General features: G+C 44.8%; 1 protein-coding gene across 3 annotated transcripts in view; it reads left to right on the top strand.

Moving 5' to 3' along the window:
• The window catches only part of TRIM2 (tripartite motif containing 2), a 146,102-nt gene that overhangs the window by 12,153 nt on the left and 107,756 nt on the right, over positions 1-26,193 (top strand). For 2 of the 3 annotated variants that reach the window (XM_090036426.1, XM_090036431.1), the window contains exon 1: positions 14,105-14,242. The exons of the other annotated variant lie outside the window; for it this stretch is intronic. The gene's annotated coding sequence lies outside the window, so the exon portion shown is untranslated. Of the gene's footprint in view, positions 1-14,104; positions 14,243-26,193 lie in introns of those variants that run through there. 3 annotated transcript variants of the gene reach the window in all.

Consider the following 26,193-nt stretch of genomic DNA (forward strand, 5'->3'; position numbering starts at 1 on the left):
TATTTAGCAAAGTTGTAGTTTTATAGTGCAACGGTCTTCCAGAATCTCGCTGTTACAAGATGTCTCAAAAGAAACTTGAATGATAATTAATGCGGCTAGGAACAGTGTTACATTTCTCTATGCTTCTGCCCCTTCTGAAAGGTAGTGTCAGTAGTTCATTACAGCAGTTTGGGTTCCTAAGAAAGCCAGACTGCAAAGAAAAAGCAAGAAACTGGACACAAGCACAGACAGACAAGCTTGTACTGGTCTCACACCTAATGTTCCCAATGGATTCTTGTGATGTATGAAAAAATAGGGCATGCCCCTCCCCACTAAGCTATCAGACACATTATGACATGGACAGAATATGTCAGGTTCTCTATGGCGTAAAAGCCAAATTGATTTCAGTCTGCTTTTATCTTTCCTATGAGCTTTACTAAAGGGTCAAGGGTTTGAAAGAAGGGGAAAAGATTGCTGTATACTTCTGTGTTCTCATGGTCTCAGACCCCATTAGGGAAAAGCAATTTATTTTCTTTTTAAAAACTAACACAGATTCTTGAATCCATATACTATATGCTGGATGGACCTATTTTGCTTTGCAAAATATCTGTCTCTTATTATTCTGCATTGTCGGGTTCAGGTATTTTTCTGGTTTAAAATATACATATTATCCAGGCCTGCTATTTTCTTCTTCCATCTTTTAATCGTACCTTTTACCTGCTGTATAATATGAAAGACTTCAAATTGTTAGCCTTTAGGTGCTTTCCTTTTAAGAGTGCCAAAGGGGCTGATTGCAGGCTATGCTTCTTTTCTGGCTGACTTCTACTGCCATGTATTTTACGTGTCCTAGCAGAGACCAGACCAAGAAACAACACCTAGAAATTATTAAATGAATCCAGGAGGTGTTACAAACCCCTCTGTGGGGACCATCAATGCCCTGAGTTTCTCCCCACTTGTCCCAAGGAACAGATGAAGGTTTGCCCTGGGATAACTCCTTATCCCCATAAGCCTCCGCTCCATTGCCTTTAGGCTGGACCTGACATTTGCAGGGAATCTCTGCCAGCTGTAGACAGCTCCCCTTCTGAGTTATGGCACAGCTTCATTTTCAGTTAAAAATGGTAGTCTGTTGAATTAGGACTGCCTTCACACTGCAAGCAAAATTTAGTACTACTCTCTTTATTTCCTCTCTTCTCCTTTTCATCTCCTTTTTTAAGTACAGACATTAATTGTGGTTTTGTATGAATAATTGTTTTTTTTAACGGGAAGTAATTGTGTCCTAAAACATGCAGTAGTTTACAAATGTTTTGTGAAGCATGTGTGAAACACACTCAGCATTTAAAAAAAAAGCTAGTAAATTCCTGTTGTATTTAAGGCACTTCACAAATTCCTTAATTTTGTACAGAAGTGAGATGATAGAGGACAGTATCAAATAAATTGAATTCATATTATCTGATCTACTTTATATAGGATTACTTGATAGGTTAGTCTGGGAGCTTCAAAGATGTGCGCTCCAAAGACATCTGCAAGCAGGATACAGAGACTTTTGGAATTGACCCAAACCTTAGGGAGGCCTTGGTAGGAGACAGGACAAAGTGGTGCTCCCTTCTCAGTCAAGGAGTCCAACATCATGATAAGAAATGTTCGCTCAAATTACAACATAAATGTGTCAGTACAGTAGCCCCTAACACCATGTACACCTGTGACCACTGTGGCAGGATCTGCAAGTTGAACATCAGTTTCTACATCCACAAAAGAAAACGTACCACCAGTCAGTAGAACAGGTGCAATATCCATTATCGTTTGCTGATGAATAGATGCCACATAGTCTGAGAGAATTTTCACCACCAAATTTTCTAGATTGTTGCTATAGCCTAATACAAATGATTAAAAGTGGTGATGCAGAATGACCTTTCTGTATCCCCATGACTGAGTTAAAACTTGGTATATGCTATATGCCAAATCTTTAATTTGGTTATGGGTACATCCCATGTGCACCATAGAATCATAGAAAATTAGGGTTAGAAGAGACCTCAGGAGGTAATCTAGTTTGACCTCCTGCTCAAAAGAGGACCATCCTCAACTATATCATCCCAGCCAAAGCTTTTCTTAGCCAAGGATGGAGATTCCACAACTTCTCTGGATAACTTGTTCCAGTGCTTTACTACCCCCTTGTGAGAGAGTTTTTCTTAATATTTCACTTAAACTTCCCTTGCTGCAACTCAATCTGCTGGCAACATTCCTACTAATGCAGCCCAGTATGCCATTAGCCCTTTTGGCAATAAGGGCACACTGCTGGCTCATCTTCAGCTTATTGTCCACTGTAACCCCAGGTCCTTTTTTGCAGGACTGTTGCTTAGTTAGTCATTCCCCAACCAGTAACCAGTGCATGGGATTGTACCATTGTAAGTACAGGACTTAGCAATAGTCCTTATTGAACCTCATGAGATTTCTTTTGATCCAATCCTCCAATTTGTCAAGGTCTCTCTGAATCCTAGCCTTACCCTCCAATGTATCTACTACTCCTGCCAGCTTGGTGTCAGACTTACTGAGGGTGTACTTCTTCCCATCTTCCAGGTTGTTACCACAACTTTTAGTGAAACTATCATGTAGGATTATCCAACTGGCAGCTCACAGGCCACACGTGGCCCATTGTGGGATAAACTGTGGCCCACAGGGCTTGTCAGCACAGCTATTGGAGCTGCTGTGTTGAAGCTAAGGTGATGAATGCTGCCACCATTTTCCCTGCATCTCCTTTCCCAGTGCCAAATTTATGGCCTTTGGTCACAACTGCTGACCGGGGGAAAAGGGGAAGGGGATGACCCTGGGTTCTACAGCTGTGCTAACACAGCAGCTCTGGCCACCCCACCAGCAAGCCTGATCACCCTGCCACTGGAGGTGGGTCATTTGGCTTATGAGAAGCCCTACTGTCCAGATCTATTCTGCAGGGCCAAATGAGTTAGACAGTCCTGTTGTAGTGGGTCAAGGAATAATTGCATTTTGACTGGTATCTCTTACTTGACTACAGCTGTAGTATAAATGAGCCCTAACTTTCTGGAATCCCCATTATGCTGTTTTTGTCTGCTGTTCTTTATTTCATTCTGATGTTTCAGAAGCTGTAAAACAGTGGTTTGCTTGACATACTAATATGGTCCTGTCGCTAGAAGGGATGGATATTCATTAGGACCTTGACTTTAGAATAGCCAGATAACTTCAAGGTTCTCACACATTATCCCACTAAATAAGGGTGGTACTCAGAAAGTAAATAACACCAGCACCTAATATCTACAGTCTTTTTTTCTGTCTTTTTCTGTAAGTGATTCTGTCTTTTGTTGCACACATGCAGTTCCATTTAAAGTGGTTTTATTATTTTCATGTGCCTGTATACTAGGTAACAAGAACATCTCTTTTCTGCCTTGATAAATGACAGTCAGAACACTATGAAGCTTATGGGCTGGGATGCTCTGTTGATAATACCACAGCTTCAACCAATTACATAAACACAAAGCAAACTTTAAACTCAAGAGCTGTCTCATCAAAGTAGCACTGAATTGAATTGGACTGTTCCTTTGCTTAAAAGTAAGTAGGTGTTAAAGTACTTCGTTACATCAAGGCATTTGTTCTTATGCTGTTTAAAAAGGATCTTAATCTGTCATGTTCAAAAACCTTCTGTTTTCTGAGCATCCTCAGATACAGAGTGCCAGTCTTGTGCCAGATAAGACAGTGTAAACTGTGGTGTTCATTTGGGCATTTTATAAGGCATTTGAGGTACCTTAGCACCTAACAAAATCAGAAATGTGTTAGAAATAAACTTCATATAACTAATTATCCAGTTATATGATGGTAATGTCTGAATAAAGGGCTCCCTCAAAATATTTTTCTATAAATGGTCTGAGGTAACCAGGAGTGTGTGATCATTTTGTCGCAGTGATAACTAAAGAGAGAAGCAGCACCATATGGCGTGCAACATTTATGGATATTGCTGGCAAAGTTTATATTGTTCTTTAGATCAACACTTCTAGGGGTCTGTACCGGCATTCAAATCAACTGATTGAAGTTCAGCAGCTTAGGGCCCTACTACAAGTTTAAGTTAAAGCTGGACAGAAACCAGCTATAGAGTTGTTACACATTTTTGAGCATGAACTTTATAGCTGACTGGCTCTTTTTATAGCTGGATTTTCATTGTGTGATAATTACTTTGTGGCTGGTCTACATTTACTGTGTGATTAACCAGTTAAGTGTGTGCTAGTTACCTTGCATGTGTGGCCAGTATCACTTTGCAAGTGTGGCTGATCTAAATTTATTGTGTGATTAACCTGTTAATTGTGCAATATATGTAATGTGTAGCAGGGGCCTTAATTTCATACGGTTGTGTTTCAAGTGGCTTAAAGTGGTACAAGCATGCAAAGGGTTGTATGTATGCTCTGCGGACAGCCTGCAGCACTGATAGCACCCAGCCAGGGCCGGGGGGAGGGGCAAACCACATGTCCCAGCTTGTTTTCCAGGCTCCTCTGTCTGCCTAGAGGGCTGACTGACTGGTGAGCCAAAGGGACAATGCCCACCAACCCCCATCTCCTTCCCGTGGCTATCCAGCCGTCAGACAGCAGGCCCTAGGTGGGTCTGCTGTCTTCCAAACCGGGCCAGAATCTCAGCTTCAGAGGGGTATTTTGCTGCAGGCAACTGCCTACTGCTGTCAGAGTTGGGAATCTGGCTGTGATGGAGGGGGCTTGGCCATGATGCTGCTGGGGCTGCACTCCCACCACTACAGCCATAGTCCCAGCATGGGGACATCAAATGCTGCAGTGGGGGAATCTCTGAAGTCCTAGCTGGGGAAAGTGGTGGGGGAAGGCAAGGGATAGGGGGCTGCACAAACAGCACGTATCAGGGTGAACTGGGGGTCTGGTGTTGGTAAGATATATTCCCCAGCAAATAAGGGTGGGATGGGAAGGGCGGGGAAGTGGCTGATGGTTTCACAGCCCCAGAGCTATGAAGAGGGGGATGGGCTTTTCTAGCCTTGAGGCTGATGGGGGAGGAGTTTGCTCTGTGTCTCAGCCAGAGCAGTAGTGTTTGACTAAGTCACAGAGGCTAAGTACAGATGTTCAAAAAGCCCAAGCCTGAATCGATTCAATCTTTGCAGGTTAGTTTAAACAGCATAGATTGAATTGAAAAGCAAGTGAACAAACATTCACTTTTGATTCCAGAAATGCAACCCCTTGCCTGCAGTAGCTCAGGCCAGAAGCTGGAGCAAGCCCTCCTTTCCCTTCGGCAGTGGCAGGAAAGCAGGAGGGAAACTGGGAGAAACCTCCAGGTTTTTCCCCCCTCCCTGCTTGAGTTTGGTGGGTGAGCATGGCCAGGCCCCAGGAGGCCACTGAGTAGGATTAGAGAGAGGTTTAAATCCCCACCCTAGCCTGCATGGTCCCCAGTCAGGTGCACCTGGAGGGAGGAGGGGGAAGCAACCCCTGCCAGGTTTTTCCTCACTTGCCCCTCAAGCAGCAGGGGCAGTGTTGTGGCTAGACACTAGCCAGGGGCCAGCACCCTGAGGCAAAGGGGAGAGGGAGAGAAGTTTAATCCCCTGTCTTGTCCCTCTTCCACCGGCGTAGGACCTCAGCCAGGGTCTGCCTGGCAGGGGCAGAGCAGCCCCTACCAGGCTTCCCCCAAATGCTCACCACTTGAGTGGTGGAGGCATGGCCAGACGCCAACCTGGGCTGGCCCCCTGAGGTGAAGGAGAGGAAGGAGGGTGAATTTAATCCCCACTCTCCCTTCTCTCCCACTGGCATGGGACCCCAGGGGCTGGCATCTGGCCGCTCCCCCACCGCCCAAGCTGCTGTGCCCCTCCCAGGCAGACACAGCTGGGGTCCCATACCAGTGGGAGAAGGGGCAGAGGGGGGGGATTAATCTCCCTTCCCTCCCCCCACTTCACCTCAGTGGACCGGCCTGGGGTCTGGCCATACTTCCCCGTCCTGAGCAGGGAAAAGCCTGGCAGGGGCTGCAGTCCCCAAGCACAGTTTCCCACCCCCACCCCATCCTCAGCCAGCTGGAGCAGCAATACTGCTCTGGCTGGGGACTAGAGGGGCAGGTCCAAACCTGCTTTGCTGGAGCAGACAGCAAAGCCCACCCCAGGGCTGCAAAGTATCCTGGGATGCTGGAGGACTGTGCATTAATTTAAACCAGGAAGGGATCTGAGACAGAAGTGCCTTAAACCAGTTTGAGCGAAATCAGTTAAGTCTGATACTACATTCAGCCAAGTTTATCTTAAACCAGTTTTGGCCATTTTGTAAGCAGTTTATGCGCACTGAATTTTTGTTCTGTAACAGGTTTAAATCAGTTTCTGATCACTTAACCCAGTTTTTGTGTAACTTCTGTCCCTAGCCAGAGTAGAGGGGTAGAGGATGGGCGGTAGAGGATGAGGGGGGCAGGGGTAGTGCACGCTGGAGTGCTGGAGGGTACTGCAGCTGCTGCAATGGCATGGAAGTTGTACAAGTGTTACTTCAATCAGATGAACTTCATGCAGAGGTGAGTTAATCCTTGTATCACAAGGATGAAATTTGCTCCTTGCTGGCCACTTTTAATTTGATTGAAGCATCACACCTTGTGTTTCAGCTGGATTAACTGTGATTTGTCCTCTTGAACAATAATGCTTGTATGTACTCAAAGATGCCACTTACAACGGAAGAGCGTTCAGCTTCTGTAATATGAGTGGTAGGTGTGTCTATCTGTGCAGACCGTTTTGCATGCTGGGGTCCATTTTAGGAAATGATTTTAGAAATACCTGATACTTTGTATAAGGTGTGTTCCAAAGGCATAACTTTTGCCCTTCAGGCATGTTTTTATGAGTACTAATGCTAACCAGTTGCAGATGGTGATTTAATAATAGACCCAAAAAAGGGAGTTTTGTCAGGGGTGGAGAAGTCACCCCAGCCTGGTGATAGAATTTAAGCCTTAGGACCCTACCAACTACTATGTAACTACCAACTACTACTATGTATTTTTAAACTGTTTTCACCAACATACACACAAAACTGACTGTAGTGTAGAGGTACTTGTTCTAAGTTTAAATTACCCATTTGAGCACCTGAAACAATTTAGCGACAGTACAGGCCTGTTTCTTGTCTTCCATGCTACTGCAAGTAAACTGCTACAGGTAACTAATTTAAAACTAGTTCAGGTATTTCGACCCCCCACAACCATTGTAGTAGAGAGAAATTCTACCCTTAGGTTGTAAGCTCTTTTGTGCAGGGACAATCTTTTTGTTCCATGTATATTCAGCACCTAACATGATGGGGTTATGACTGGAATTCTGAAGTGCTACTGCAAATAAATGATAATTATAATAAACAATTAATAAGTACCTAAATTCCCACTCCAACACTCAATTCACTTTTCTGAGGCATGAGCTGATAGATTTATAATAAAGATTTCCACTGCAGTGATTTTTCCCCGCCTTTGTTCTTGTGGCTGTCTCATGAAATACTGGGTTGGTTTAATGTGTGTTGATGCCAGCTGTAGGTTAGCAAGGTTCAAAAATAATAAAATAATACTGAATATCCAAATCAGTGGCTTTTGTAAGCCTAAATTATAACACATGGATTTACAAGAATGAAGATATAAAGAATAAAGAGAGAAAACCCAATCCTTGTCCAATGAAACAAGTCTATGTTTAGCTATTGTCTTGAAGTGAGAAGAATTCAAGCCCACAGTCTGCAAGGCAAAATTAACGGTCCACCTGAATGGCATAGTAAAGGCACATACAAAGAACAGTTTGGCCATTGCAATAAGAATTATCCTTGAGCATAAGCTTAGCATAAGGCATATGAATGTCCTTAAATTAAGGCATAAATTAGACATAAGGGGGTGAAGAGGCCTTTCTGCTGGCCCTCTAAATTTAATCCTGTTGCTTAGGCAGACGAGGTTCTTTGGGTAGATGTAATATCTTTTATTAGACCAACTGAGTAGTTGGAAAAAAGTTCTTAGCAAGCTTTCAGGCGCGGTCACCCTTTGTCAGGCATAGGGAGTCTCTGCCTATGTCCTTAGGCCAACATGGCTACAACCAAAAACCCAGCATCCTGTTGCTTAGGGTGCTTCAGTCCCTTTGTTAATTGTTCTTGCTAACATACTTCCATTTGAGGTGCAGATCCCTGAATGCGTGCATTATATCTGGAACAATTCACTTAGGACTCTGGAGGAACATTTAAAAAAGAAAAAAAACAACCCCGTCCTTGTATTCCATATGAATTTAGCTGAATGAAGGAGGAAGAAATAAGTCTGGCCACTTCCCCAGTACTCATTTGTGACCTGCCACAGTTTTCCAGCAGGATACAATGTGACAACTCAGTCTACTAAAGGAACTGCCAAATCAGAAGCATTACATCATAAGAACAAACACTTTTGTTTCAACCAAGCTCTACCTAGGAGGCTTGACATTGCATTTAATTGCTTCAAAAGCTGTCTGCTGCAGATCAGTGATGTTAATAACAATCCATGCTTTCTGTGGGATATAACAACATGAATGACTGAGTGAATGAATTCTCACAACAGTGCTGTGAAGTCAGTTAAGGGTTATCAGGAGACTAAATCACAAAGAGATAAAGTGACCTGGCCAAATTTGCAAAGAAAGTCCGCAGCAGAACTGAGCTCATGTGATACCTATGTCAATTGTTAGAACACCTTTTCCTTCCACCCTGAATATTATAAATAATGCTTCTTTCTCTGTATTTAGCAGTAAAATCAAGAGAGCCCCATCTTTTTTTATAATGGTTGGCTGCAGTCATATTAATCTCCATTATTCCCTATCCCTTCTGCACACTAGAAAGCTATTCTCAGTGGTCTGTTGCAGCATTCATTAATGCTGTCATGTAGGAGGTCCAGGCTGAGAATTTCTTTTCAGCCCAAACACTGATCTGTGAAGTGCCTTTAATGACAGTCTTGTAAGAGTTGTGAATGAAAAGGAAAAGTTTGAAGTGATTACTGACAGCAAATGAAGGAGATCATTAAAGAGCAGGATGGGGGAGTAGTGACTGAAGGCCTGCATATTTCTGTGCTTTGATGCCAAAGGGAAGTTGATGACAAAAACTATTTCACTCAATAAAAAAGATGGTGGGAACATTTTTTTTCTCATATGAGGCTTCAGAAGATTCAGGCGCATACCCACTATGTATCCATGGTGTTCTTTGGTGTAAGAAGTGAGGTATCATGAAGAGATTAAATATTTTCCAATGTTCTCTAATTAGGAAATGTTCAAAGTTCAAAATACACAGTGTCTGACATAGGACTAAGCCCAGTTTTCTATTGACTGTGGCCCCATGTGTCAGCTCACTAAATCTGTGTCACCTCTTTTCCCTTGCATTTTTTTTCCATCTGGCTTAGCTTTCCTTTACAAAGGAAAAGAAAAAAAAGAAATCAATTCCCCCCCTAGACTTTTTGGCTACACACAGACATTACATTTTTACCGGTATAAGTGTTTGGAAAACGGTCTATAGCCATAATAGAACAGAAATTCAGCACACAGACTGGTTTAAAATGCTGGAACCCAGTCTAAGATTTGCCCCTCCACCAAAGGAAGAATACTGTGTTCTGTTTGCCACTGATCTAAACTACGCCGCTTACAGAAAACCACGTAACTTAGATTGATTTCTTCTTTGATTTATTGAATGTCTGTACCTAGACTTTGAGTTTATTGGTTCAATATCATAGTTCTTTAGTTGTCCAGTTTAACGACTAGCTGAAAATAAGTTGTGACCCACTTTATAATTGAAACCATGCCAATAAAATACTAAAAAATGCAAACCACACTCTTTTAGCATAGGCAATACATAACTGCTGTATTTAGGGAAGTATGAGTGAAACTTAAACCAGAGGTGTTGGTATCATCCTTATTGGAGTAATGTCACTTAAGTGGGGCTGTGATTTGAGGAGAATAAGCAGATGGGAAAAGGTGAAAGTTAGGGTTAACACAGACAGGGTGGAAAAAATGCCCCTTTTCCCACCAGAATTAGAGAGTAGAAAGATGCTGCAGGACCTGAAGAAAGGGAACACAGAATGCAGGTGAAGCTTCATTAAACCAGAAGCGTAGGATGGGTGAGAGGGTGAAGTTCTTGTCATTTTTACCAAATGCCATTTGTTTGCTTTTGTAGAAAACAAAAATATTTCCATTTTTACTTTCTAAGCCCAAATATTTTCAGTGAAAAACTCAAGGTTTGTTTACCCTTAAAAAATTTCCTTTGAATGTACAAACTACTTGCCACTGACTAAGGCTAGGAACAGGTGCTGCATTTGTCCCTGGATAAATTGTGCCTGTGTGTGTGCTGGAACAAAAATATCCTGGGATTGGCATGTGCACATATCCCTCTTCCAATTAGGGTTAGGTAAGCAGCTGAATGCAATGCAGCTTTTCTGCCATTGATTCAATGATGCAGTCCCAGGAAAACTACAGATGTACCTTGAAATATCCTGAGATAAACTGTTACTACCTTTTAGTAGGAAACTTTTTGAGGACTTATCCCAGGACAATGGACGTAGACATCTGTACAACTGCATTTTGTCCCAGGATTAAATGGTTTATCCAAGGATGCATGCAACATCTATTTTGCAGCCTAATTACACAAACGTATACATCAGAGCTTAGTTTAGATTTTAGTGACTAAACCAAGCACACGTTGTAGCTGTGGTGTGTTACAACAGTGTTGGGAGCCTTGCTGTAACAGAACAAATGGTGGGCAACTGGAACTCCACCCCCAGGCACCCATTTAGGGGTGTGCTAAAAAATGAAGCTGCCACCATTGCTGGCCCAGTTGCCATAGCTGGCCGAGCCCCTACCACTATCTCTGCTGCTATTGCACAGGGCACAGACCCCAGATGTTATGTTTCTGGGACCTTGTGTTTAAAGAGTGCTATGTCTCGTGGGGTCATCTGGGGATTAGGTGGTAAAATCACCAGCACCTAATCTACATTTGAACTTACACAGTTAGTGGTAGTTCTGATAACCGTTTTCCTAAGTTAGACAGGCCCTTCAGGACAAAAAGCCAAGTTCATTCTTGGCATAACTCCACTGGAGTGGAGGCAAGGGAGTTATACCCAGGGTGACTTTTGTCTGAAGAGTGTGTCTTTTCAACACAGTCCACTAAATCAGCCCATTCTTGCTCTCTCCTTTGTTTCTTTATTTGTGACTACACTGAATTAGCATCTTAAAGAAGCTGCCATGGGAATTGGAGACGAAGTAGCTAGCATTTTTTGTAAACATCTACAAACTGTTTGTCATAGCAATTCCTGGCCCAAACTGAGGTGCACAGTTTATTCATCTTGGACCTGTGATGCTAGTCTGGGCTCCTAAAATCTAACAGCATAAGATGAATGACATATAATGTGTGGATGACAGAGACAGGGAGACCCTGAAATACATACTTCTCGTACATACTGAAATATCTGCTATTTTTATTTATAATTACATAAATATCAACCTTCTGCAGCTATTTCTCATGCATCTCCCTCTAGTGCCCCTTGTCTGAGCTGTGATATGTTTCTTGCAGGCATTGTGGCAGAAGGGAATCATACAAAGGGATTTGAAGGAAAAAAGATGAGTGCGTGTTTCATAGTTCCACCCATAAGGGACTGTGCAAAAGGTTTGGCAGAGGGGATGACAAGTGGTCAAGACTAGCATTGCTGGTGAAGGAATTAACATGCACTAAACACTAAGAGGGGTTGAATAGGGAAGGGCAGAGCTGTGTAGGACAAATAGCTCACTTTGATATGAGTTGGAGGAGGTGGCAGCGGGGGAGAGGGGTGGGGAGTGAACAGAGCAGGGAGCGTTATCTAAGGACAAGAGAGGAGTGATCTGAATGTTGGGGCTGGAGGGAAGCTAGGCACCAGTAGTCAGAACTAAAGGTGATGAGGCTGCAGACAAGAGCTTTAGCTGTCCGGGCAAAAAGGAAAAGTCTGATTTTGAAACATCGTAGGGAAGGGCATTACAGGATTTTGTCACAGATGTGTGGAAGGGCGAGGTAGAAAGGTCACCAATAATGACAGCACAGGGGTAACAGAAAGGGCAGAACTGGATTAAAGCACAAGAATTATAGGCTAAATCCCAGAATCCAGTGGATGGATTCATGTCATTGCTCCAGAATCCCAGCTCTCATTAAAAAAAAAACCCAACAAAAAACCCTCCTCTCTTCATGGTAAAAAATAAAACTTGAAACTATGACCCAGGCTTAACTATTGCAGCGGTGTATTCCTGATCTTGTGGATAGTATGAAACATCCATGTTGAGATTTGTGAATTGCCTGTCTATTTTAATGGGGTATTGACTAATATTCACTGTCCTGGGGCATAGCTCCCCCATTGAAGCAACTACATACTAGCTGTGGAAGACAACAGTGTCTGTTCCTGGCTGGGCCACTCAAAAGGAGGGAGAAGAATCCTACTATCACACTTATCACTGCCAGGAATTGGCAAGGTCACAGGTTAGGAAGAAAAGGACTGTATGCCACTGCCCCTCCCTCACATGGAGGGAATCATGGGGTTGGAACCATGGAGGACCTTATGCTATAATATGATTAGGACCTTTAATCTCCCCCTGGAGAGGTGCTTGAAAGTAAATTGAAGAAGTCAGATTGTGGTAAGTTAAATTAAGGTGAACAAGGCATATGAGGAGAAGTCTGCAGTTGAAGGGTGGGTTTGGAGGAAGGGGAAAAGGTGAAGAGCAGAAAGGCAAAACAATGAGACAATGTCATAAAGTGCTGGATCAAGCAGGTGATGATAACACCCAGACAGATGACATAATGGGGAATAAGAGGTAACAAGAACACCACCCTATGGGAGGCCCTTGAAGAGTGAGAAAGGAAGAAGCAGATCTTCTAAAGATTTTCAAGGAGCAATTAATCAGCAAGGTCAGAGGAAAACCAGTGAAAGCTAATGAATGACAGTGTCTTTCGGAAGGGAAGTGTTAAAAGTGGCAAAGTATTCCAGGGAGCTAAGAGCTTGAGATACAGTAAGGAAGAAGTCATCATTAGAGAGACCAGTTTTGGTGTCAGGCAGAGAGTAGAAGCCAGGCCAGATGGGATTCAAGAGGGAAAAATAGAGCCAGTCGTTGCAAATTGTACACTCAAGTGTTTTAGAGGTAGAGGGAACAACGGAAATAGGAAAATAGGTGGAGTCATGGATGTAGGCTGACCATATGGAAATCCAGGACTTCATCTGGGAATCCAGGATACTGAGCCCCAGCTGTGCACCAGGCAGACAGCAATGCCTGCCTGAAAGGTGCTCTGACTCCCAGCCAGACTGTGCCCAGAGTCCCCGCATTTCTGGGATTCCCATTATACTTCCCAACAGTTGTCCGGGACCAGCCTCTAAAAAGTGGGATTATCCTACCTAAAACAGAACATATGGCCACCCTACTTGGCTGGATTTTCTAAGGGTGAGGAAATGCAAATATACCGGCATTTTGTGGGGGAACAGGACCATAGCAGCAAGGGTGTAAGAAGACAGAAAGAGGAAGCAGTTTGATTAAGGCTGAGGAAGAGGTTACAGGCCAGGCCAGATCCAAGAGGTCACGGCAATGTGTTAAAGAAACACAGCAAATGAGAAACTCCCACATCAGGAAAAGGAGGTGACAGGGATGAACAGTGTGTTAAAAGAGAGGAGAAAAAGAAATGAGCTGGGGAGACTCTGACAAGCACAGCAGATGTCATTGTTTTTTTCTTCTTAAAGAAAAAAATCAGTAGGAAATTGTGAAAGAGAAACAGTTTTTTCTTTCCAAATAGACAAGGGCCACAGCTCTGTTCCTGGGGGGGTGGGGGGTGGTTAATTGAACTAAAAGCAGGGCAAAGCTAACTGTAAGGCAGATGCCTGTTGGTTTTCTAGAAATGATTATATGGAAGCACAGAAAATATGTGCTTTTCCAAGAGTGACACTGGTTTTCTTTCTCTTCTGCCCTAAGCCTTTTTCTGTTTAGCTTTAAACCATACAACACTAGTTCTTCCTAGTCAGCTCCTCTCACTCCCCCACTCTCCCCTTCTTGAGAATGAAACACAATATCTTAAACAAACAGATCCTAAAGAGGCTAATCATTGGCTCACATTGTCCCCTGATACTGCAGTCCCGCCTCTTTGGCTTATGCTGACAAGCTGTTTATGTTTTTGCAAGGCCACCCTTTAACTCAGCCGCCTGATGGCCATAATGGGACCAATTGTCTGAATGCTGCAGGGAGCTGAATCTCCTGGTCAGCAAGACTGAATTTCAGTCTCTGATACTCCTGAATGGACGTTATGGAACACTAGTAAGTAGGCTTCTGACTGTGCGGTAACAGTTTTTATAATGAGGAGGTTAAGGATAACCATTCAGCAGAACTGGTAAGAAATTCCAATTCCAATCTTTGCTAGAATAAAATGTGTCCTTCTGTTTGCAGTAAAAGGACAGCTACTCTGTATTCAGTGTCACAACTACAAAGACCGGGTTATTTTAATCTCCAGTGAGAATGAGATCTTCTCTCCTTGGGGAGAAAGAGACAAAGTTAAAGGGAAGCAAGGTGTTTAAACTTGTTCCCCTGCCCCCTCCCTCCCCTTCCCACCTTAAAACTATAGGGACTTTAGGTTATCATCAGCATTTAATTCTTCTCTATTGGACACATTTAAATAATTTAGCATCTGGTTGTATTTCAAAGGACAGACTGTGGCAGCATTTTCTGGTCATGCTGTTTGGAAAAGCATGAAAGAGGAGGATATGACTTATAAACTTAATGCTCCATAAAAGTGCTTGAAGGTGCAGTTGTATTGTAAGATATACGTCTAGTAGTAAGGGAAAAAAAGTCCATGTTCAGCAATTTTAGTATGCTTTACAGTCCACTGTAAGAATACTGTTAAGCAGTTCTCTATGAAGTAGGAGATCTCAGGGTTTGAATGGGCTTAGCTTTTTGCATCCCAGGCAGGTCCTTTCTGATTCTTAACACAGTATATTTAAGTGGTGCATTTCATTTTTAACATGCTTTGAAAAGATGAATGAATTACTACTTATCCCTCCCACCCTGCAAGGCAAAGTCAATATTATTTCAAGGAGAAGTGGTCACAGACCAGAATCTCTGAACTAGTCCCCTGCCCATCTCCCCAGAGCCTTCATCCATAATTAGCTGTATAATTTAAGCCTATCTGTAAATCCACATTTTACAAATGGGGAAAACAGAGACACAAGGGCTTAAGTGACTTGTCCAGGCCGTGCAAATAGTCATTGGAGAAGCAAGTACCAGAATTTAGACTAGCTCCCATTCTGGTACTCAGTATGTGTTGTTGTCTGTCATTGATTGCAAAATCCCATTAGATAGTGCAAGCAGACTTTTGTAGTGATGAGCTCATGTCAGAAGGGTTGTTTCAGCTAAAAGAAACATCCAAGGGTTTGGCTACTTAGCAAAACTTCACAAATCACTGAAAAAAGCAAAACTGGGCTGGAAGTCTGGGGAGAGCAGATTCCCAGTATCTTTTCTGCTGCTTTCCTTTGGTCTGGTTAGAAAAGTACCCTGGCAGCATAATGAAATAATTATGCTGCCAGAACAGCCTTTCTTGCTGCTGTCTGCACGTATGTAATTCAGGTACCACTGGAAAGGCAGAGATTTACAACAACAACAACAGAGGGAAAGAGTCCAGTTCAGGTTTTGGGAAAAAGGTATATGGGAAAGAAGGCCCTTATTGTAAACTGATCTGTTCACCAGACCCAGAACTAACCTTTTTTTGATTAAGTCTAAGATGAGAATTCTTTTATTTTTAACATTTAATTCAAATCATCATTAACTTTGAGTCACAAACCAAAACACAAAAGCAAGTTCCTAGGTAATTATGTGAGCCAGTTCTCAAGACTGTTATGGGCAACCAAAAAAGATCACATACCTAGGACTGTAACAGTGCAGAAGATTGCCCAGGCGGTGAGGTAGCAGCCACCTTCGCCCTACTTCCTGGGTTCTCAGTTGTGCACAGTTTGAGCCGACCTGAGCATCAGGCCCGATGATTATTACCTCATCCCTCTCATGCTCATCCATAAACATTTATCATGACTCAGGTCAAGGAGCCTTGCATTTCAGAGGGTCATCTGTGTGAAATAGTCACTAAAATACCATACAGTGAAGCAAATATAAACCCAGGTTTAAAATAAAAAATGCCATCAAGCATTTCATGTAGTTCATTTTAGATGTATGTGACTTGGCGCCTATGAAATAAGCCTTTATTTTTTAAATGCTAAGGAATATATGAACTTGGTCTATTTTAGAAGTACACAGTACACATCAGATAGTATAGTAAGGTATACTATACTCACATTGTAAAGTATACAGACCAATGCTGATTACTGAATTAGGATACTTCTATGCTGGACCAGCTGTGATATATCATAGGTTTTCAGTGACTGTGTCTAAGTAATGCAGAGATGTTGCAGGATTGATGCAAAAATGGAAATTAATTTGTTTCTTGTGTGGGAGACCTGGCACCCAGACCCCTTTCCCAATTAACAGGAGAAACAATGGAAGACGCGTTGGATTTCAGTATCTATATTGTGACACCAAAAATGCACCTAGACATTTTAGATGCGTTTTGAAATGACAGTGTTAAAAATAATCAGTAAACCAATTGCATTGCATCCAGCAGAAGACAGGACTACAAGGCCTGTCTGGAGCTGTGCAGAATATGACTGGCTCAGTAAGGCAAAAATAATTAATATTGGCTTATCTTAGCAAGAGAGAATTTTCTGGATTTGTTTGTAGTGATAGATGAATCCAGGAACTGCACCAAGGTCTCTATGAAAGTAGCTGACTAGAGTGTACCCCTTGTCCTCTAGTAATAATACCTGGAGATCCTGAGGTGATAGCCGCTCTGTGAAGACGATGCTTTACATTTATTAATGAAGTGAACCTTAAAAGAGCCTGCAAGGCAGATAATTGTTATCCCCATTCTACAAAATGGGGGAATGGAGTCAGCCAGGGAGCTGAAACCAAAATCAGGATGTCCTGCTTCCCAAAGCTATATATTTGCCACAAGATCATATCTTTGTTTGGCTCATGTGCCGTACCTGGGCTGTGTTCTGCTTTATCATCAGCAGCATTTCTGTTCCTTGTGTCCTTCAGCCTGTAGGTACACTTGTATTTTCTTTAATGTGTAATAATTAAATTAAGCAATCAGCAATTAATGGAGAGTATTAATTTGAGGTTAACTGTAATCCTGATCTCTCATTGCTGCTTTCCAAATCTACTTCCCGTTGCCAAATAGATTATCTGGAAAGCTCAATCTGATTTAATATACTTCCTTGGACTTGCTCTTAATGAAACGTATGTTAGACCAACTCTTAGCCTTAGCAGCCATTTGGAGAGCTCTGAGAAATTATATCTTTGTAAAGAATAGGAGGCAATTTTAATTTTAATTTTCATTGTGTTCTGATTTAAGTTGAGAACCTATGAGATACTGTGCATTCTCAATCCCGAGTGAAAGTATAGGATTTAAGGGTGCTTATTGTTTTGTGGGTGCTTATTGCTTTGTGGCTTTATCAGATACAGGTACAAGCAGTGATCATTCGTGTTTTTTAAAATGACATGCAGTTCAGCTTAAAATTAGAGTTGGGTTGAGAATGAAATAGGAGACCTGCTTTGGTATCAAAGGGTCCTGACTGAAATAACTGAAGGTAGCTGGAAAACTAGCCTAACAAATAATATAGGATACCCGTGAGTGCCTACCCCATTCCCCGCCCCCCCCCCCCACAAAGAAACGCCCCCCAAAACCCAAAAACAAAACAAAACGGTGACAGGGATGTAACCAACTTTCCCGTGAGAGTTTTTTCTGTTGGGCTACTTGCAGTAGAAATAAGGGTACGTCTATACCACAGTCACTGCTACGTGGACAAAAGCTGCATAATACTTGGACTTTTAATCTACGCTCAGTTCTCTGCTATTGTGGCCATGCTGCTAGGAGAAAACAAGCTATTTAGCTTAAAGCTAGCTCTGATTGACTGTAGTGTAGATATACTCTAAAAGGCTACTTCAAGAAAGAACAGGTTTGACATGTGAGTGGGAGCAGGTGAGTGGGACCTGCTTCAGAATATCCCTCACTGGCTAGGGACAGACATTACAGATGAACAGGTACAAATGATCGGATATCAGATCAAATCTGTAACACAACATATGGCCACCCTACTTCAGTCCATATAAATCACTTTCAAAATGGCTGAAACCGGTTTAAGATAAACCCGGAAGGATGTAGTATCAGATTTAAATGATTTAAGTTTAATCGGTTTATTCAACTTCTGCCCCAGATCCCCTTTAGATTCAAGTTAACTCAGTCCTCCAGCATCCCAGGATGCTTCACACATCCCCCACAAGCCCCGCTTGCAGGGTGGGAGCCTAGCTTTGGCCCAAGCTGTCTGCTGTAGTCAAGCAGGGTGGCACACTCTAGTGCTCCAAGGCATGTGGTTGCATTTCTAGAAAAAAGGGAATGTCTGTTTGCTTGCTTATCAGTTCAATCTATGCAGTTTAGACTAACCTGGGAAGATTGAATCAATTCAGCCTCTGGTTTTTTTGACTGTCTGTACTTAGCCACTGAGAGCATTGGGTAAGGTGTAAAGAGATGTAAGTGACAAAGAACCCAGATGTGACCTTCTGCTACAGGCCATCCTGTCCTTATCTTTAATATTTTTGTTGATGGATTAGATATTGCCTTCCTTTCGCAAAGGGGTAGTTGCAAAGAAGTTATATGTGCCTATGAAATTCAAATTCTGTCTCTCTGTACAGCAACCCTTTTGGGGGGAAAGTGTAAACAGTGTCTAGAGACAGCATTCAGGACATAAGGCTAGAATTTAGTTTTGCCTTGGACCTTGCATATCAAATGGCCATTTACACCCAAAGTCTCTGCAAAAGTTTTTAAGGCCTTGGTATGGTTTAAGTCAAATTTCTTTTTGGGATCCATTTTCCTGTTCCAAAAGGGAAACAGCACAGAAGTTATAGTAACATCAGAAAAGGAAATTTCCACGGGTAATGGGCATTCTAAGCACATGCTCTTTTCTGTTGTATGTATATTTCAAGAAACAGTAAAAGCTAGTGGCTCTTCTTTTATTTTGTTTATGTTATTTCTGGGCAATTACTCATGGTGGTAAACACCATGCTCAGAAATAAAGATTGTAAGGCTGTTATTTCGTAGGGCAATTTCACCAACCACATAATAAAAAAAAAGGTGGGGGAACTTAAGTCATTATTTATTATGGGTGTTGTCCCATCAGCTACCTCTCCTGGGAGGTATAGTCAAGAGTGTGGCCAAAAGGGAGAAAGAAAAATTTGTTGCCTAAATTCTTGGCCACTCAGGAGCTGAAATGGTTTATGGCATAAGGTAGAATGGTCTTGAGCTGCTTTAATTGATGGAAATTCCATGCTTGTAGGCCTGATTGCTATGACTTATTTGCTTCCTGTCCTGGGGTCTTCCCTGGCATGCCAGAGATTCCTAGGCAAAAAGGAAGCAGAAGCATCCAGGTGTCTATACTGACTGTACTTTGATCCTATACTGGGGTTCTTTCAGGCCTCTTTATACCCCTAGATCTGTGTATAGGGACTGGGATCCTGAATTGGTCCCTTAGTATACTCAGCTCTTGTGGAAATCAGTGCCTTTCAGAACTAGGTTCCATTAATACAAATCTCTGATGGTTCATAGAGTGCTAAGCTCATCACACACTAAGCCAACCTCTTTTTTAAATTAATACCACAGAACTGTATTAAAATTCCATTTTCACCTAGGCCATTCAGATTCTCCTGACTGAATTTCTAAAGCAAGCAACCCTGCCAATCTCAGAAAGCAAAGTTTTTTCCAGCATGGGTGATTTTAAACTAGGCAGGAAATACTATGGATGCCTTTGCCCTGGCATCTGTGATGGAGCTTTCGTGTCCTTCTACTTTGCTTGTGTAGCTGGGTCAAAGGTCAAGAGAAAGAAGCAATTTAATTTGGTAGGATAAAATGTCCTTAGCGGGCAGATGGATCTCCATGTTCTGTTCTGGTTATGAATGTCTGAAAGAATTACTGGGACTGCCCTCAGGTTTTTCTTCCTTGCCGCTATTATGTCCTTTTGTGGGTATTTGATAAGTATAATTCACATTAAGTTTTAAGCCTCATGCTACAATTTGCTCCATGAAATCAAATAGGTCCAGGGCTCCCTTCTCCTCTGGGACCCCTAGAACCTAACTACAAGTGCTCTAAGGATTAGTCAAATATTAAAGTATGTTTGGATAATGTCCTGAGCTTAAATTCTGTGGGCCTTAGGCCAAACTCTTATTAAAGGTAACAAGAGTCCTGGCTACTTCTGGATTGAAAAAGAGCTGAAAGATAAGTATCTTCTGCCATATGTTGTTCCAGTTCTTCCACTTTTCGTTTAGCATTATGTTTCAGATTAATATTTCTCTGGTATCTTTTCAACTTGTTTTTAAAGTTACAAAAATAGATTGGAATATATACTCGTATCTTGTTTTTCAGAATGTTTTACAGATTTCACAAGCGCTATGGCCTACATATGCTTGAGGCCTCACTGTCTAAAGAAATCCTCTGTCTCTGGTGCTCTCCTCCAAAAGCTTAGAAAGGGATTTCATAGATTTCATAGACGTTAGGGCTGGAAGGGACCTCGGAAGATCCTTGAGTCCAGCCCCTGCCCAAAGGGCAGGAAATCAGCTGGGGTCATAGGATCCCAGCAAGATAAGCATCCAATTTGCTCTTGAAGGTGTTCAATGTAGGTGCTTGAACCACCTCCGATGGCGGGCTGTTCCAGACCTTGGGGGCTCAGACAGTAAAGAAATTCTTCCTTATGTCCAGCCTGAAATGGTCTCGCAGTAGTTTATGACCATTCGACCTCATCATCTCTTGGGGCGCTCTGGTGAACAGACGTTCCCCCAGATCCTGGTGGTCACCCCTGATAAACTTATAGGTGGCCATCAGATCACCCCTGAGCCTGCGCTTTTCCAGATTAAAGAGCCCCATGGCTCTCAGCCTGTTTTCTTGACCTCTGATCATGCGCGTGGCTCTTCTCTGGACTCTCTCAAGCTTCTCCACATCATTTTTGAATTGTGGAGCCCAAAACTGGATGCAGTACTCCAGCTGCGGCCTCACCAAGGCCAAGTACAAGGGGAGAATGACGTCCCGGGATTTGCTTGAGAAGCATCTATGGATGCAAGCCAGCGTTTTGGTCGCTTTACTGGCTGCAGCATCACATTGCAGGCTCATGTTCATCTTGTGGTCAATGATGACCCCCAAGTCTCTTTCTTCCATAGTGTTAGACAGGATAGCACTGCCGAGCCTGTAAGGATGCTGCAGGTTTTTCTTCCCAAGGTGGAGAACCCTGCATTTTTCAGCGTTAAACACCATCAGGTTCTCATCCACCCATTTGCTGAGCCTGTCGAGGTGAGCCTGGATTGCTCTCCTGTCCTCATGTGTGGATGCTTTACCCCAGAGTTTGGTATCATTGGCAAACTTGGGCAGTCCACTTCTGATACCAATGTCCATATCATTAATGAAGATGTTGAATAGTGTTGGCCCAAGGACAGAGCCTTGAGGGACCCCACTGGTCACAGGACACCATGATGAGTGACTGCCATAAATTACAACCCTCTGGGTCTGACCACAGAGCCAGTTTCCCAGCCAGCGGATCATGGTGGAGCCAAGGCCACAGTTGGCTAGTTTCGCCAAGAGGTGATCATGGGATACCAGATAGAAGGCTTTTTTGAAGTCAAGATATATGACATCAATCTCTTCTCCCTTGTCCAGGTGATAGGTCACCTGGTCATAGAAGGAAATGAGATTGGTCAAGCAAGACCTACCCACAGCAAACCCGTGCTGGCTATCCCTTAGGATGTTGGCGTCAGCCAGTCCATTAAGGATGGCCTCTTTAATAAACTTTTCTAAGATCTTCCCCAGGATAGAAGTCAGGCTAATGGGCCTATAGTTAGCCACATCCACTTTCCTCCCTTTCTTGAAGACAGGCACCACATTGGCCTTCTTCCAGTCTTCGGGCACTACACCAGAGCACCAGGAGTTTTTAAAGATCCGTGCCAGGGGCTGGGCTATGACGCTTGCCAGCTCCTTGAGTACCCTGGGGTATAGATTGTCAGGGCCAGTTGACTTGAAGGTATTCAGCTTCTTAAGAAGTTCCTTCACAAGGTCAGCATTTATGGAGGGCAGAGGATCTCTCCCACCCGGACCTCCCTGTCCCGTAGCAGGCATAGGTGTCCCATGATGAAAGACTGAAGCAAAGTACCCATTTAATAGGTTGGCTTTTTCCTGGGCGTCAGTTGTCAGTTGCCCCATCTGGTTCAGCAGGGGTCCAACGTTGCCCTTGCTTTTCCTCCGGCTCCCCACATATCTGAAAAAGGACTTTTTATTGTCCTTGACGCTCGGAGCTAGTTGGAGTTAAGTTACAGCCTTGGCTTTCCTGTTTTGCTCCCTGCAGGACCAGACCAGTGCAGAATAATCCTCCTTGGAGAATAATCCCATCCTCCATCCTTTGTAGACTTTTCTTTTTAGCCTTAGGAGGCCTGCTAGATCCCTGGAGACCCAGGGAGGCTGCTGTGCCCTCTTGCTGCCTTTCCTTAGAGATGGAATAGACTTAGTTTGTGCATTGAGGATCGCTCCCTTGAGGAGCAACCACTCTTCTTGAACTCCCCTCTCCCTGGGGTCATGGTCCCTTAGGGCCTGGCTGACAAGCCTCCTGAGCTTGTCAAAGTTGGCTTTTCTGAAATCAAGGATTTCTGTGTTGCTGACTGACTTGCCAGCTTTACGACGGTTGGTAAAGGCGATCAGTTCGTGGTCGCTGTCACCCAGCTTCCCATCAATCACTAGGTCGCCCATTAGGTCATCCCCTGTAGCCAGTACCAGGTCGAGCAGCACTTTGCCTCTCGTTGGCCCATAGACTTCTTGAGTCAGGTAGAGGTCATCCACACACGAGAGGAAGCTTTGCAACCATTCAGATTTTGCTGAGTGATCCTCCCACGAGATGTCCGGGTAATTGAAGTCACCCGTGACAACCACGGTCCTGGAGCATGAGGCCTCAGCCAGCTCCAGGGCGAACTCCTGGTCGAGCTCAGGACTTTGAGTGGGAGGTCTGTAGTAGACTCCCACCATTGTGTCCCCTGCCCCATCTTCCCCACAAATTTTAACCCAGAGGGTCTCTAGCTGTTCATCCTGGTCACCAATATCAGGTTGCAGGGACGTGTAGCTTTCCTTAACATAGAGAGCTACACCCCCGCCCCTTTTATCTACACGATCCTTCCTGTACAGGGTATAGCCATCTATACCCGTGGTCCAGTCATGGGTGGAGTCCCACCAGGTTTCCGTTATCCCAATGACATCATAATTCTTTGCATTGAGCAGGAGGACGAGCTCCTCCTGCTTGTTCCCCAAGCTCCTGGCATTTGTGTACAGGCAGGCAAGTGTCCCCTTGGGGGCTCTTGCCTTGCCCACAGATTGTACCAGGACTGGGGCAAGGGTGGGCTCCCTTAAGTGCCTTGGTCTGCTGGCTTTGCAAGGGTTGCTCAGTGGGCCAGCAGTGGCAGTAGTCCCCCTATCCCCCAGCGGGCTTAGTTTAAAGCCCGGTGGAGCAGGTCAGCCAGTCCGGCTGAGAAGAGGCTTCTCCCCAGGGGAGAGAGGTGGAGGCCATCTCTTCCCAGCAGCTCGCTGCCTCTCTCGCCAAGGAGCGGGCTGTGGTCATGGAAGCCAAAGCCTTCCCCATGACACCAGCTCCGCAGTCTTTGGTTGACTATGTGGATCCTCCTCTCCCTCCTCAGCCCATAGCCCAAGACTGGGAGGATTGACGAGAACACCACCTGTGCTCCCAGACCCCTAAGCCCCACTCCCAAATCTCTGTAGCGCCTCATGACCTGGCTGGGAGCTCTCCGAGCCATGTCATTGGTGCCCACATGACTAAGGAGCATAGGATAGTGGTCTGTAGGCTCGAGGAGCTTTGGAATCTTCTCTGCAATGTCCCGGATGCAGGCCCCTGGGAAGCAGCAGACTTCCCGGGCTAAGGGGTTGGAGCGGCAGATTGCCCCCTCAGTCCCCCTCAGGATAGAGTCTCCCACAACAAACACCTTATATTTTGTCTTGAGGAGAGTGGGGATGGTAGCTGCAGGTGAGTCTATGTTGCCTGTGGGAGCTAGCAACTCAGCAGGCTCTGCTGGAGCTGCAAGAGGTGTGAACCTGTTGCTAAGCTCCGGCAGGGCAGGGGCCTTGGTGCGGCGGGCCTTAGGGTCCTTGACGACCTTGGTCCATGCCCCTGACTGGACAGACTGGACAGAGTGGGAGGTCCCAGAGTCCTCCTTTGCCCTGGAGGGAGATGGTGGTCTACCCTCTGGCTCCTGGGGGAGAAGGGCCTGGCAGTAGGAGTCAATCTCATGCCCACAGTCCCTGATGGCACGCTGTCTCTGGACTGTGACCTGGAGCTCCTCCAGCTGGTGTGCCAGAGACCCCAAAAGGGAGCAGACCCCACACGGGGAGGTGGCCATGCTCCTGGGCCCCAGAGCCTGAAAAACGGACAGGCAGCCCCCACAGCCAAGAGCCAGGGGCTCCATCTGCATGGAGCCTGGAACCACGGGCAGTCTCTGAGGTGCCCGATGGGGGTGCCACAGAGCCTGAGGGGACCCTCGGGGTGTGGCATGTGCCCATGCATGCCATGCCTCTTGTAGGATGGCTGCAGCTGGGACTGTCTACCCTGGTGGGTTTGCAGGCAGGGTTTCGACCCTCCCGCGCAAACTCTGCGCTAACTCACACGCTGGCAGACAGCGCGCCAGTTTGCGCAGCCTGTTCGTGTGGCTCTGGTTGCGTGGCTCCCTGTGGGGCTGGGCGAAGTAGGGGCCTGGGTGGGGGCTTGACCCGGCCTGGCTCCACGCAGCCACCTCCTCCCACTCGGAGAGAGAGGGAGAGGGGGGTTAACCCTTTCCCACCATGAGCCCTGCTTGCCTCCAGCTGTGCTGGGGTTTGGCAGGGGGCTCTGTGGCTGCTGGGGGGTGTCTGATGTGTCTGGGGGGCTTCGGAGGAGTGGGGGCACGGTGGGCTTTCACCCGCGCGTCTTACACTGCTCCAGAGCCTAACTGGGCTTTTTTGCTGTTTGGTGGGCATGCGCAGTGGGCCTGCCATCGGGGAAAGCTGTTCTCAGGCAAGGGGGAGCCCTGCTCAGGATTTGGGGGGCCCTGCCCTACTGGAAGGGGACTGGTGAGTACCCCCTCCTACTTTTCTGTCTCCCTGGGGGGCTGGGCCAAGTAGGAGATGTTCATGATTAGAAGGGATTGTCCATGAAGAGATGACAGACAATCATGGACATCCCTTTGTAAGCTTGACCCTTTCTAATACTTAACCTCCATACACTAGTATAGATCTAGCACTGCATCAAAATGCAGTATTTGCTGCCAATGGTGAAGAAAAGAATGTCACATCCTCTCTCCTAATGAAAAAGATCACAGTCAAATGTGTGTGACATCAAGATGTATAGTCCCAGCCAAGGCTGGGAAAGACTAAAGCTGGGTAAGCTTAATATAATTTCTTCTGGAAATGTAGACCTTTCCATTCCTGCTGGCAAATTGTTTACATGCAAACTGTCCATTATTTAACAAATATTTTGTGACTAGAGTATGTACAGACATTCAAGGAGGTTAGGGAGAGCTTAGATTGAGTTAAAAATGACCACCTAGTCTAAGGTAAATTGGGGTGGGGCTAGAGGTGTGGGGGCTTGGAAAGATTGGGTGGGGGCAAGTAGGGTCTGCAGGGGGAGATTAGGGAGGCAAATGAGGTGCACAGGGGAGGGACTGCTAGCATCTGGAAGGGTTTGGCAGGATTGGGAGGGGCAAACTGGATCCACAGGGATGGGGGGCTGTTACTCCCACAGGAGCAGGGGCTATTTTCAGTCCCAACCCTCCACCACGGATAACCAATTCCCCCAATTATGCCTGGCCCTCCACCACCCTGATTTACTTCCTCAGTTCCCAGCACTGGTGAATGCCAGTAAAACTGGCACTAAGGGCAGCTTACAGGATTGTGGGGGAGGGCGAGGAGCGTTGGTTGGTTCATGGGGTGGGTTGTCTATCTCAGGGAGAGGCAGGGCCCAAGGGGATAAAAATAGCCTGGTGCCAGGGTGGTGGTGGAAGGAAAAGCCCAGCCCTGGAGCTTTCCCAGCCCTAGGGCTGCACTGGGAACTGTACAGAAGTTCAGTTAGAATGGTCTTGCTGGAACTCATCTAAGTTAAACTACT

Source organism: Crocodylus siamensis, chromosome 2, assembly GCF_052110815.1.
Source record: "Crocodylus siamensis isolate JL-2025a chromosome 2, ASM5211081v1, whole genome shotgun sequence".
Lineage (NCBI taxonomy): Eukaryota > Metazoa > Chordata > Crocodylia > Crocodylidae > Crocodylus > Crocodylus siamensis.